This window comes from Pantherophis guttatus, chromosome 17 (genome assembly GCF_059756535.1).
Source record: "Pantherophis guttatus breed Tessera chromosome 17, ASM5975653v1, whole genome shotgun sequence".
Classification (NCBI taxonomy): Eukaryota; Metazoa; Chordata; class Lepidosauria; order Squamata; family Colubridae; genus Pantherophis; species Pantherophis guttatus.
The window spans coordinates 10,891,042-10,906,279 of NC_142079.1; the positions used below are offsets into that span (position 1 = coordinate 10,891,042).

At 43.3% G+C, this 15,238-nt stretch overlaps 1 protein-coding gene across 4 annotated transcripts in view; it reads left to right on the forward strand.

The window, feature by feature from the left end:
* The window catches only part of GALNT9 (polypeptide N-acetylgalactosaminyltransferase 9), a 351,950-nt gene that overhangs the window by 307,680 nt on the left and 29,032 nt on the right, over nt 1–15,238 (forward strand). The window lies entirely within an intron of this gene.

The following is a 15,238-nucleotide window of genomic DNA, read 5'->3' on the forward strand; positions in this document are numbered from 1 at the left end:
TTATGACTCAAAGCTGCAGAAAAATAGAACACATTGTTTTCCTCCATAAAACATTTAATATCCTACCAACAGATCACAATCTATTGTAACCCTTGATAGTACAGTGGTTTAGTGCACCCTGTTATTAACACAGCTGCCTGCAATTTCTGCTGGTTCGAATCTCTCCAAGGCTCAAGGTTGACTCAGCCTTCCATCCTTTCTAAGGTAGGTGAAATGAGGACCCAGTTTGTGGGGGCAATAAGCTGACTTTGTATAAAATATACAAAAGTATGAAGGCTATTGCTTAGCGCATTGTAAGCCGCCCTGAGTCTCCGGAGAAGGGCGGCATATAAATCAAATTAAAAAAAAAAAAACCCTTTCCAAATTAGATCCCAGGAATCCTGTCGACTGTATGGAAGGTCTGCATCAAAATTCCCAGTGTAGCTGCCTTATCTTGACTCCAGCAAAGTAGCCAACAAAAACCTAATAAAATAGCTTGTTAGGAAATAACTTTCTTGAATGGAATTTCAGAGCTGTTGCTTTGCAGAACAATCCCATCTGACATGGTGGCTGCAAGGAGTCTGTTTCTTTAAGATAAAAAGGATTCATTCATCCCTTTTTTTTGTGATGGCTGTTAAGTGAACTCCCTAGTGATCCCCAGAGTAGATCTTTAGTAATGCAAATATGGATAGTCCTTGACTTACAACCAGTTGTTTAATAGCAAAAAAAAATTACCCATTTGGGGAGTGGATTTGGATCTAACGGCCATGAGATTCACTTAACAACCGCTGTAAAAATCGGTTGAAAAAGTGGGATCTGGTCATGTGGTGCCTCGACTTACAACCACAATGACGTACAAGCCTGTCAACCCTGGAGCCATCTTTGAGCATCTTCAGGGTTGCCACACCAGGAATCTGGTCCCAATTGTGGTTATAAGTCAATGACTGCCTGTAATTACTTTAGTCAGGCAAGATTCTGGCTGTAGGTGAGGAAAAATAAAGGACACTTCTCCGAAGCAACTCCGTGTTTCTTGCTTGTTCCTGACATGTAGTGAGAGAAGGGTAGTGTGTGTGTATCCTTTCAAGTTGAATGGCTATTGATTTCATTTTATTTTCTTGCGTGTGTGAGTGTCCTTTAACTGGAGTTTACTTTCAAAGAAAGATTACTGACCGTGGATGAAAACAACACCCCATTGAAAAAAGGAGTCCTGCGTTGCTCTGAAGTCCACTCTAGCTTCACACATTTCTTTATCTTGAAGGAGGAGGAGGAGGAGGAGGAGGAGGAGGAGGAGGAGGAGGAGGAGGAGGAGGAGGAGGAGGAGGATAAGAGGAATTATTATTTACTTGGACTTCAGTAAGGCATTTGATAAAATAGACCATAACCTACTACTAGATAAAGAGGAGGAGGAGGAGGAGGAGGAGGAGGAGGAGGAGGAGGAGGAGGAGGAGGAGGAGGAGGAGAGGAAGAGGAAGAGGAAGAAGAAGAAAGAAGAAGAAGAAGAAGAAGAAGAAGAAGAAGAAGAAGAAGAAGAAGAAGAAGAAGAAGAAGAAGAAGAAGAAGAAGAAGAAGAAGAAGAAGAAGAAAAAGAATTATTTACTTGGACTTCAGTAAGGCATTTGATAAAGTAGAACTTAACATACTACTAGATAAAGAGGAGGAGGAGAAGAAGGAGAAGGAGAAGACGACAAAGCTAAATCTCAGGACAATAGTGTCAAATTTTAAGTAGACACTCCTGAGAACATGGCAGAATGCGGTGATGTTCCTGGAAATTGTCAGCTTCTTTGAAAGCTCGAGGATCTGCTGCTATTTTTGCATCTCCCTCGTGTGCTTTCTACACGCAAGCCATTTGTCCTTTGACTACTTACGGCTCTCTCTGACTTATTTATTTATTTCTTCATAAAAGGGCTGCCATGGCTTTGTTCTTGATTTGATCCACCCCCACCCCCACCCCGGTCTTAGAATAACAAGATTTTTGTGGTCCTTTGAACAGTCACTGCTTTGCTTCCTTCCTTCCTTTTCCTTTTCCTTTCTTGAACGTTCGCTATTCTGCTATAACCATTTCTAACAGCCTTGCAGTTTACCTATGCCAAATTTAAACTCTGAACTGTTCCTTTTGTTGCATTAACTGATAATGTAGCAGCTTCTGAAAGCCTCGGCATGTGCCGGATCAAATCCTCCCTCTTGAAAAGAAAGGTCACACGCTTGCTATTCTATTGAAAGACACACAAGTCACTTCCCTTTTGGTTAGATGCGGGCGAGCATCATTTTACCTGTGTGTGTAAGATGTACCTCTGGCTGGTGAATGACAAGGCTGGTGACTCATTCATAGAAGAGCCAGCGTCTCGTGATGCTTCCAACATTTAGGCTTAGAACCTAGAATAAAACATTTGGAAGGGACCTTGGAGGTCTTCTAGTCCAACCCCCTGCTCAAGCAGGAGACCTTACACCATTCCAGACAAATGACTGACCAGCCTCTTCTTAAAAACCTCCAGTGATGGAGCCCCCACAGCTAATCGGGTTCCGCTGATTAATTGTTCTCACTTCAAGAAATTTCTCCTTGGTTCTAGACTGGATCTTTCTTTAATGATCTTCCATCAATTATAATGGGATGAGATGGGAGGGGAGGGGAGGGGAGGAGAGGAGAGGAGGGGAGAGGAGAGGAGAGGAGTGGGGACAGAAGGGAAGGGAAGGGAAGGGAAGGAAAGAAAGAAAGAAAGAAAGAAAGAAAGAAAGAAAGAAAGAAAGAAAGAAAGAAAGAAAGAAAGAAAAGGAAAGAAAGGTGGGAAGGGAAGGGAGGAAGGAAGGAAGGAAGGAAGGAAGGAAGGAAGGAAGGAAGGAGTAAAGAACAATAGCAATTTCCATCAATTAGAATGGGATGGGATGGGATGGGATGGGATGGGAAGGGAAGGGAAGGGAAGGGAAGGGAAGGAAGGGAAAGGAAAGGAAAGGAAAGGAAAGGAAGGAAAGGAAAGGAAAGGAAAGGAAAGGAAAAGAAAAGAAAAGAAAAGGAAAGGAAAGGAAAAGAAAAGAAAAGAAAGGAAAGGAAAGGAAAGGAAAGGAAAGGAAAGAAGGAAAGGAAAGGAAAGGAAAGGAAAGGAAAGGAAAGGGGTAGGGTAGGGTAGGGTAGGGTCCCTTTCTTCTTTCTCCTCTCCCCTCCTCTCTTCTCCCTTCCTCTCTCTCTTCTCCTTCCCCTCTCTCTTGTCGTTTCCCTTTTCAGTTGAATCTAAAGTGGTTGTTGGGCCTGTAATTTTGACGCCACACACCTAGATAACCTCTTTCAGCAGGTCTGGCTTCTTGAAATTCTGGGTGTGACGCAGTGGAAGGGGGTTCCGGAGGGCAGCTCTGTTCTTTTCTTCCAGGTTGATTGGATCTGGATTAATATTTTTCTCCGGTGGATGTGACAGTCAGGTTGATGTAGGAGTGCCATACCGGCTTAGCGCAAACCCTTTGAGCTTTTTAATTAAACCCAGCAGGCCCACTGTGTTCCCTTTTGAAGTTCTGCTTTCGCTTACACGTGTCCCCAGGGCTACCTTCAAAATGCCAGCGTGCGGCTGCATTCTCTCAGTCCGCCTGATAAAACATCCAGGCTTATAAATAACTAGTGGCGGGGAGGAAGGTGAGCGGGGGGGGGAGCAACGACACCGATTTAATGCTCGGGCTGCTAATCTTTAATTTGAAAGACCGGAACCCTGCAAAGAGCTGCCGTTGCATTTCCATGAATCACAAAGTGGCATTTGAAGCGTTAGAGAAACTGATCGGGCTCAGGAAGATGGGCTTTGAGGAATTAGTGACCGCAGGGGTGGAAATCGTGTAGAAGCAGGACCTCGTGGGTGGAAAGCCTTCACCGGGGGGGTCCTGCAACCAATCCCTTAAACCCTATGGAGATGGCAGCATGCACAAATGGTAAGAAGGAGGGAATTTGTACTCCTACAAGACTTAGAAAGCCGAATGATCCACAGTACTCATTGCCTAGAATAGAATAGAATAGAATAGAATAGAATAGAATAGAATAGAGTAGAGTAGAGTAGAGTAGAGTAGAGTAGAGTAGAGTAGAGTAGAGTAGAGTAGAAAAGAAAATAGAATAGAATAGAATAGAATTAGAGTAGAGTAGAGTAGAGTAGAGTAGAGTAGAGTAGAGTAGTAGAATAGAAGAATAGAAAAGAAAAGGAAAATAGAATAGAATAGAATAGAATAGAATAGAATAGAATAGAATATAAGAGTAGAGTAGAGTAGTAGAGTAGAGTAGAAGAATAGAATAGAAAAGAAAAGAAAAATAGAATAGAATAGAATAGAATAGAATAGATAGAATAGAATACAATAGAATAGAATATAAGAGTAGAGTAGAATAGAATAGAATAGAATAGAATAGAATAGGAATAGAATAGAATAGAATAGAATAGAATAGAATAGAATAGAATAGAATAGAATAGAATAGAATAGAATAGAATAGAATAGAATAGAATCTTTATTGGCCAAAAAAAAAAAAACATTCATCAAGAATCATATGATACAACACTTAGTGATAGTCGTACGATACTAAATAAGCAACCAGATCATACTAGGAAACTAAATAAAACAATATAAATCGTAAAGATGCAAACAACGAGGTTATAGTCATAAGTGGGAGGAGATAGGTAATAGGAAGGATGAGAAGAATAATAGGAATACAGTCTTAGTAAGAGAATGTACAAGTTGGAAATGTACTAAGGGAGTAGACCTACAGGTAATCCACGATTTACAACAGTTCATTTAGTGACCATTCAAAGTTACAACAGCACTGAAAGAAGTGACCTATCACCATTTTTCACACTTACAACCGTTGCAGCATCCCCATGGTCATGTGAACAAAATTCAGATATTTGTCGGTTCATACTTATGACGGCTGCAGTGCCCCGGTCAGAAGGCCTTTTTGCGGCCTTCTGACAAGCAAAGCCAGATTCACTTAACAACCATTTCACTCACAACTGCCGTGACTCCATTAACAACTGTGGCAAGAAATAGGACAATATTCACTTAACAACTGTCTCACTTACCAACAGAAATTCCGGGCTCAATTGCAGTCGTGAGTTGAGAACTACCTGTACTATAAAGATTCTTCTAGCAAGACTACCACACCTTCCCAGTTGCTCCATGTTGGTGTAGAATATGATGAAATTAGTCTATCTTAAGTCATATTCCATTTCTGAAGACTTCATGCGTATCCCGGTAGGATATGGAGGCACAATAGAGAAGTGATTTATCATTGCTTTCTTCTAGGATTTTTAAAAAATTTTAAAATATATTCTTGGGGTCTCCCTTGCAGTACTAATCAGACTGGATCCAGTTTAACTTTTCATGATTGGTGTTGAATAGATGTTGCTACTTAGTTCAACAACTACTTCTGAAGGTCTCACGTATTCATCTTGAAGCAGAAGCTGGGTGATGCTGTCCATGGTACTGAACCTGGTGCTGTCCGTGGTGCTGAACCTGGGTACTTCAATGCACTTCCATCCATTGGTTTTTGATGCGTTCTTTCATTTAAATGGTTACTGATCTGGGTGACTAAAACTCTTCTGGATAAAATACAAGGTCCTAGGAACTAACAGGAAGCCACAAAGCCCAGTCGGTAGTAAATATCAAAACACTAATTTGGAAAGTGTCAGCACTTACAATTCTCCAGGCTGTTCTCTTCTCAGACAGCCAGTCCAAATGAGGGAAGAAATTTGATTAGAACTCAGGCAGGGAAGAAAAGGGTATATTAAGAGTATGCTGGGTTTCACTAATAATGGATTTTCTAACAGTGGTGTTTTTTTTTAGATCACACAATGTAACAGTTCTGCTACCGTTTTTAGAATAAATGCTAATTTTCTGAGCAGCTTTTATCTGTGGGGTTAACTCTGACATCTTTTAGAACAGAGCCATCTCATTTGTAAGGGCAATTGTTTGCTCAGAATATTCATTTAATATCCTGACATTCAAAAATTTGTCTTGCCTAATAATAGAAATTAAAAAGAAAAGAAAAAACCAGGATGAGTTTCCATCCTTTCAAAAATTAATTCCATCTGGAACGACTCCGTGCGAGTTACACAAAGGCATCTTGAGTAACAGTTTCCACACTGCATATCACAGATCTTGGTGTGCTTAGACAGTTCTTCAAAAATAGCTGGAATAAACAAAAATAGCTAAAAACGTATTGTAGCCTAGTTTACATATAATTAATAGCAAGGTGAGTTCTCATCTGTTCTCCAATTTCTGTCTCTTATTCCGGCGGTTTTAGGATAGTAATTTATAGCTTCAGGCAAAGGAGGATAATTGGACAGAAGCATAGGAGGTTGAAAAAATTAATTTTAAAAAATATATTTTCATTACTTCCTCCTACAGGAGGGCTATGCTATTTCATTACAGAGTTGGATGAAAGTTTGAAGGTCGTTTTACTCAATGGCGGAAACCCTCAAAAGTTGTGCCAACAGGCAATCTTTACTATTGTTGTTGTTATTAGTTGAGAAGTTGTGTCCGACCCATCGCGACCCCATGGACAATGTTCCTCCAGGCCTTCCTGTCCTCTACCATCCTGTGGAGTCCATTTAAGCTCAGGCCGACTGCTTCAGTGACTCCATCCAGCCACCTCGTTCTCTGCCGTCCCCTTCTTCTTTTGCCCTCAAACGTTCCCAGCATGAGGCTCTTCTCCAGGGAGTCCTTCCTTCTCATTAGGTGGCCAAAGTATTTGAGTTTCCTCTTCAGGATCTGGCCTTCTAAAGAGCAGGCAGGGTTGATCTCCTCTAGGACTGACCGGTTGGATCGCCTTGCAGTCCAAGGGACTCCCAGGAGTCTTCTCCAGCACCAGAGTTCAAAGGCCTCCATTCTTTGGCCTTCTCAGCCTTACTTATGGTCCAACTTTCACAGCCATTCATTGCAACTGGAAAAAACATCACCTTGACTATACGCACTTTTGTTGGCAGGGTGATGTCTCTGCTTTTTAGCATGCTGTCTAGATTTGCCATAGCTTTCCTCCCCAGGAGCAAGCGCCTTTTAATTTCTTGGCTGCAGTCCCCATCTGCGGTGATCTTGGAGCCCAGGAAAATAAAATCTGTCACTACCTCCATTTCTTCCATAGAAGTCCTCTAAACAATACATAGAACGTAATATGTACTGTTAAGCAAATTAAATACCCAGACAACACGATGTGTATTAAGCATTAAGAAATGTCATTCACAAAAATAATAATAATAATAATTTTAAAAAAGAAGTCCGCTAAAAAGCTTCTTGCTTTTTTCGTATCCTGCGGTGTCTCGCCCAATCCATCATTCTGCTTTTCCCAAATTTGATTGAAGGCCATAAAACTATTGTCATCATTGCGTGCGAGACCGGTCTAACAACTTTTAATTGAGATATTGCCAGAGAAGAAGTGTATTTCATATTGGTCCCAACAGTTGTGTACAGTGATGGGTTTCACATATTCTTAGCACCCGGCCTTCCGCGCAAGCACTTTGCTCACACGTGTGCCTTCCATGCATGTGCTGGGCCTCAAAAACGTGGCTAAATAGGAAGGCATTACGCCAGGACGAGTGGGTTGGCCCACCCGCTGTCGCCGTTACCGCTTCACCCAAATCGGTCCGAACTGGCTGAATACCACCTCCGGCTGTGTAGATAAAGGGCAGTCTATTAGCGAAAGCCTCTATTGGTTCAGCTAACAAATGCTGAGAATTTTGACTGCATTTATCCTGCTTAGCGGAGTTTTTATCAGCTCCTTTCAAGGGTTCATTTTTCAGCCAAGTAATTTCTCGATGCTGAAATATCTTTCATTCAGGGGAAGGTGCGTATGACCCCAGAAGCTTGTTAAATTGTCCATTGCAGGAGTTCTAGGCAGCCTGGCCACCAAGAATACATGCTGATAGAATCACAGTTTTTCCATCCATAAAACACACACGCATATTAAGAGCCTCGGTGGCGCAGTGGTTAGAGCGCAGCACTGCAGGCGACTTCTGCTGGCTGCTGGCTGCCTGCAATTTGGCAGTTCGAATCTCACCAGGCTCAAGACTGACTCAGCCTTCCATCCTTCCGAGGTCGGTAACATGAGGACCCAGATTGTTGGGGGCAAGATGCTGACTCTGTAAACCGCTTAGAGAGGGCTGGAAAGCACTGTGAAGTGGTATATAAATCCTAAGTGCTATTGCTAAGTGGGAAGGAAGGAAGGAAGGAAGGAAGGAAGGAAGGAAGGAAGGAAGGAAGGAAGGAAGGAAGGAAGGAAGGAAGGAAGGAAGGAAGGGTGAGCCATGGTGGCACAGTGATTAGATTGCAGTATTGCAGGCTAACTCTGCCCACACACCAGCAGTTCGATCCTGATTGGCTCAAGGTTGACTCAGCCTTCCATCCTTCTGAGGTGGGTAAAATGAGGACCCAGATTGTTCAGGGGCAATAGGCTGACTCTGTAAACTGCTTAGAGAGGGCTGCGAAGCATTGTGAAGCAGTATATAAAACTAATTGCTATTGCTATTTTCCTTCCTTCCTTCCTTCCTTCCTTCCTTCCTTCCTTCCTTCCTTCCTTCCATCCATCCATCCATCCATCCATTGTTGTGCAGTGTTACAATGCAGTATTGCTGGATGACTGCTCACTGCCATGAGTTTGATCCTGACTGGCTCAAGGTTGACTCAGCCGTCCATCCTTCCGAGGTGGGTAAAATGAGGACCCAGATTGTTGGGGGCAAGAGGCTGACTCTGTAAACCTGCATAGTGAGGGCTGTAAAGCACTGTGAAGTGGTATATAAGTCTAAGTGCTATTGCTATAGGCTTAAGAAGTTAACTCAAACTCTCTGAGGTTCAATTTGAATGTCAAACTTTTGGTGGGACGTCCTTCTTGGTTTGGAGCCTGACATTCAGAGCCTTGAAAAATAAACACGTTAATGTAGCTATATCATGTATTAAAGGACAGTAACTTAAAATATAACTCATCAATTACCACAATCAAAAGCCAGGCTAATAATTCAGCCAAAGATGAGTTCAAGAAAAAGATCCATGACCTTTTCTTATACCTTCTGATCAGTGGTGAAATCCATTTTTTCTTTACTACAGGTTCTGTGGGTGTGGCTTAGTGGGCGTGGTGCGGCTTGGTGGGCGTGGCAGGGGAAGGATGCTGCAAAATCTCTATTCCCTTCCCACTCCAGGGGAAGGATACTGCAAAATCCCCATTCTCTCCCCACTCCAGGGGAAGGATATTGCAAAAGCCCCATTCCCACCCTACTCCTGGGGGAAGGATACTGCAAAATCCCCATTCCCTCCCCACTTCTGGGGGAAGGATATTGCAAAATCCCCATTCCCTCCCCACTCCTGGGGGAAGGATATTGCAAAATCTCCATTCCCATCCCCACTCTGGGGCCAGCCAGAGGTGGTATTTGCCGGTTCTCCGAACTGCTCAAAATTTCCGCTACCGGTTCTCCAGAACCTGTCAGAACCTGCTGGATTTCACCCCTGCTTCTGATCCACTGCCTGCCGAGCTGAAAAGCAGGTGTCCATCAGAACGCAAACAGCTTACCTGCAAAATTGCATCAAAATGCCTGGCCTACGAGCTTAAACTGCAGGAGCCACTGAGGCCATAAATCTATGTTATGCCTGCCCACACCTGGGTATTTGTCTTTGTTGTTCAGCACACCTACACTCACTGGAGAATTCATTAGCGGAATGACACACTCAGGTGGCGGCGCTATAAATTAATGTTTGGGCCTGGAGGAATGTCATTGATTTTTGGCTGCGGCGGTGGGATGTGCCGGTTTGCCCGTCATTTCGATCATAATAGCGCTGCCAGCTTCAAAGAAGGATTTAAAGCTGACTCCCATGCCGGCAAAGAGAAAGTGGGATACTCCAAGGGTGGCACATTCCACATTCTCATTTTTAAAGAGCTAATTAGGGCCACAACCTAGCTTAGATGTTCTTCCAGCGCATAAAAATATCTCTGGATTGATGTGGCTTGCATAATATACTATTAGGAAGAGGCTGTGTTCACCTTCTTTCTCTCACACATAATATCTGGGCTGAGTTGCATCTTACTTTTCTGAAATGCACCCCCCTCCCTCCTTACTACATTCACCTCCTTACTACATTCCATCACATTATGCATGGACTTCAATTCCCAGAATTCATCAGTCACTATGTGTCAGGACCCAAACCCAGGACATGTGGTGATTCTTCCAAGCTCAGTTATTTATTGTTTCAAACCAACAGACAGAATCTTGCCAGGATAAACACTCAACTATATTACATCCATAATATAATCTGGGAACTGTTAAGGAGAGGCTGTCTTCACCGCTTTCTCTCACACATAATATCCAGGCTGAGTTGCCTCTTATTCTTCTGGAACACCACTACCCCCAATGGCAAACCACTTTCAAAATCTTGTCAAGAAAACTGCAGGGACTAATCCTGGCAAGACCCAGGAATCAAATCTGACTTAAAGGCACCCTCACCCCGCTCCCCGCCCCCCAAATCTCAGCAGGGCAGTCTTTTGGAAAAAGAAACAGAAATGGTGCTGGAGCATCTACTCTTCATTTCCCATCAATGGGTAGGTTTTACTCAGCTCTTGCAAACATTTGCCCTTGGGTTGGATTTAGTCGATCAAGCGGTTCAGTCAAACGAATCGAGAGCCATCTTGAGCCTCAAGCATCGATGATGAAAACCCATTTTCACATTGCCCGTCTGTTTACGGAAAATCTGGGTAAAAAAGAACTAAAATGAGAGGTACCCAAAATTACACCTGGCAGTTTTGTGAGCGGTGAAATTCAACGCTCCTTTAGATTCCCCACAGTCTGGTACTTCTCCTTTTTCCCCCACCCCCACCCCCGTCTTTCGTCTCCAGCAAATTCCCAAGAATTCAATTGTATCTCTTATTTCTGCTTAAGTGCAAGCTACTTTGGTAACCTTTTTGATCAATTCAGGCTAATTAAAAGAGTAATTTGCCTCCCTTGCTCTCTCTCTCTCTCTCTTTTTAAGCCAATTTACCTTTCCAGGACTGCGTGAATGCCAGCTGTATGACTAATAATCAGCCAACTTTCATAGAGCCAATTAAGAGAAAATGAATCAGGAGAACCCATTAAGCTTGATAAAGGCCAATATGAAATAAAAGAGTTGACTTTCCCCCTTATTAAAACTTCAAAGCTGGGCAGAGCAGGATAAAGCTTGCACGAGAAATGAGCAGTGTCCCACTCCATTCAGAACCATCATGTTCTCCATTTTTCTTGTCCTTCTGTTCACCTGTCCTTTGGCCAATTAAAGCTTGATTTGCCAAAAGAGAAAATTATATGGTGGGGGGAAAAATCACCCAGTTGAAGAGTCCTTCAAGCGTGTGCAGTTACTCTCTAACGAGAAGTTCTTTGCTGTTCCTTTTTCCCTCTTCCTTTGATGGTCTTCTGCTTTTCCTCGGGCAAGGATATTTTGGCTGCAGTATCCGGGCCCTGGTAAGCCCAAGATTTGAATACAGCCAACTTGGCAATTCCTAGTTGATGTTGGGTGATCTCAAATAAGACCAGCACATTGAGAACTTGGGTGGGAAGTGAATCCAACAATGGTAGGATATCCTGGGAAGGAGGGAGGGGGAGAAGGAAGGAGGAGGAGGAGGAGGGGGAGGAGATGAAGATGAAGATGAAGATGAAGATGAAGATGAAGAAGAAGAAGAAGAAGAAGAAGAAGAAGAAGAAGAAGAAGAAGAAGAAGAAGAAGAAGAAGAAGAAGAAGAAGAAGAAGAAGAAGAAGGAGAAGAAGTAGTAGTAGTAGTAGTACTCTATAATGGAAAGAGAAGAAAAGGATGACTAGTACCCAGACTACTTACTGGAGGTTTTTAAGAAAAAACTGGACAGCCACCTATCTGAAATGGAATGGGGTCTCCTGTTTGACCACGGGGTTGGACTAGAAGACCTCCAAGGTCCCTTCCGGCTCTATTCTGATTGAAGCCAGGTCCAATGGATTGCTGTCTTCTTTAGAACCTTCTTTTCTAAACCTTCTCTAGAAGGTTTTAACTCATTTGGAGGAGCTTCCATTCCCCCCCCCAACCTGATGAACTGATGAAGCTTCTTGGATGAGAAGCGAAATGTTTTCTTCTTCCTCAAGGAAAAACAGCCCAGTTACCTTCTGAAGGGGGGGGGGTAGGGGCGGGAAGCACCTTTGAGACAACTCATTTGGATCTTAGAATTTGCAATCATGTGCCCCTTTTCACAAGTACCTGAACCCCACCCTACCCCTTCAGGACTGCACGATTGACTGGATGTGTCAAAATTGAAAAACAGAGGCATGCAAAGAAAAATAATAAGAATAACATTTCTTTCTAGTTTTTTTTTTCTCCTCTGTATTTGATTCATACGAGGGACGCGGTGGCTCAGTGGCTAAGACTACCTCAAGGAGGCAGAGAGAGACAGATAGATAGTTGGAGTCATGACAGCGAAGGCTGAGATGATGGATTTAACATGCCACCCACCCACCTGGTCAAAGTTAACTAGCAAAAGGCATTTCCATTACATTTTCTTGTATTGCACATAGCATTCTTGCATTGCACAATAGCTTGTCGATCGAAAGGTCGGCAGTTCAGCGGTTCAAATCCCTGGTGCCGCGTAACGGGGTGAGATTCCGTGACTTGTCCCAGCTTCTGCCAACCTAGCAGTTCGAAAGCACGTAAAAAAAATGCAAGTGGGAAAATAGGGACCACCTTTGGTGGGAAGGGAACAGCGTTCCGTGCGCCTTTGGCGTTGAGTCATGCTGGCCACATGACCACGGAGACGTCTTCAGACAGCGCTGGCTCTTCGGCTTTGAAACGGAGATGAGCACCGCCCCCTAGAATTGGAAACGACTAGCATGTATGTGCAAGGGGAACCTTTGCCTTTACCTTTATTTGATTCATAAAAAGTATTTCCCAAACAAGATCCCTCCAGACACATCTTTCTTATATCTCATTGTGTCTGGGAGCTTCCATTTTAATTACTCATTATTACCTTCATCTAACAGTGCTCCAGGGCACTTTGGAAACGTAAGTCGCAACTCCCAAAACTTTTTCCTCGAGGTAAAGATCGGAGCCCAAAAGGGAAGGAAGAAGGCGTCTTGTCTGTGTGAATGCTGAAAACCCGAACACCAAAGCTTTTCAAAAGCCAGATTTTCCTTTAAGGTGACATGTCTATTAATAACGTTGGAGCTATCGGAGGAAAACAGACCCCTGTTATTAGTGACTGGGAAACCTTTTCAAAAGCTCCATTCATCATCCGAAATAATTTACTAAATGGCCTGTGATTGAAACGGTTAATTAACTGGAGCAAACGTTATTGGTGATTTCCCCCACCCCCCTCTTTTTAGTGCTGTGTTCCTTTGCTTCGCCCAGGAGCAAAACCAAGGAGGAAAAGGCTGTAAGGAGTTGAAAGAAAGAAAATAAAATAGAGGAGCGTGTGTGTGTGTGTGTGTGTGTGTGAATTGTGAGGGCCCAGGGTTAACACCACGTATAATCAAAGCTGCAGAAATGATGTGCAGATAAAAGAAAAAGTGGACTTAATGTTGTTAATGGGACGCGGTGGCTCAGTGGCTAAGATGCCGAGCTTGTCAATCAAAAGGCCAGCAGTTCAGCGGTTCGAATTCCTAGTGCCGCATAACGGGGTGAGCTCCCGTGACTTGTCCCAGCTTCTGCCAACCTAGCAGTTCGAAAGCAGGTAAAAAAATTTTTAAATTTATTTTTATTTTTATTTTGATATATATGCCGCCCTTCTCCGGAGACTCAGGGCGGCTTATAAGGCGTTAAGCAATAGCCTTCATACTTTTGTATATTTTATACAAAGTCAGCTTATTGCCCCCACAAACCGGGTCCTCATTTTACCTACCTTAGAAAGGATGGAAGGCTGAGTCAACCTTGAGCGTGGTGAGAATTGAACTCGCAGTAACTGCAGGCAGCTGGAAGCTAAATAATACCTTTAACAGTAGCATTAGTCTGCTGCGCCACTCAGGCTCTTAATGCAAGTAGAAAAATAGGGACCACCTTTGGTGGGAAGGGAACAGCGTTCCGTGCGCCTTTGGCGTTGAGTCATGCCAGCCACATGACCACGGAGACGTCTTCGGACAGCGCTGGCTCTTCGGCTTTGAAATGAAGATGAGCAGCGCCCCCTAGAGTTGGGAACGACTAGCACATATGTGCAAGGGGAACCTTTCCCTTTACCTTGCAATAGCCAACATTCAACACCAAGGCAAACTAGGAGAGCCAGTTTGGTCTAGTGGTTAAAGCACCAGGCTAGAAAGCGAGAGACTGTGAGTTCAAGTCCTCCCTAAACCATTGGAGCACTGCTATCCTGTCACCCCCAGTCCTTCTATTCATTAAATTAGACATACATGCAACTGTTCTTCATATGTCTTAGCCTCCAGCTAAGGATCTCTTAGCTCAGGATCTCAACATCTTTTCTATATCATGGTGACCAAAACTGGATGTCATATTCCAAGTGTGGTCTTACCAAGGCACTATAAAGCAATAGGAATAGCACTTAGACTTATATACTGCTTAACTGTGCTTTTATAGCCCTCTATAAGCAGTTTACAGAATCAGAATATTGCCCCCAACAAGCTGGGTCCTCATTTTATCAACCACGGAAGGATGGAAGGCTGAGTCAACCTTGTGCCTGGTGAGATTCGAACTGCCAAACTGCAGGCAGCCGGCAGTCAGCAGAAGTAGCCTGCAGTACTGCCTCTAACCACTGCACCACCACGGCTCTTTATAAAGCGGTACTAACACTTCACGTGATCTTGAGTCTATTCCTCTGTTAATGCAGCCTACGACTGTGTTGTCTTTTTTGGCGGCTGCAGCACACGGCTGGCTCATAGTTGTAAGTAACTTACCTGTACTGCAAAGCTGGAGACTTCAAGTGTCGATGGAGTTGGCGGTGATTTCTTTGGGCTTCTCTCCCCTCCTTTTTTCTGAGATTCTTACTTACATTCAACCCAAATATGTCTCATTTTGCAATTAAATTACGGGCAAGAATGTGATGAGCATTCTTTGTGGGCTTGCAATCTTGTGCTAGTTGTTGATTTCAGCACAACTGCGATTCTGTTTATTACGCTGTTAAGCAACAAGATCTTCCGAGCGCTGAGAAATAGTCACTTAAAAGAAGAAGCTGGTTTCCAGCCAGAAATGATTAGATTAGCATATTTTAATTAGGCTTTGGGGTTTGGCAGGCTTTAATTGAAGGCGGAAGTATATTTATTTACATGCTAATTTAATATGTTTTTAGGAAGGGCATGAATTTGGAATATAGCTCACACTAAAACTCCAGACAGC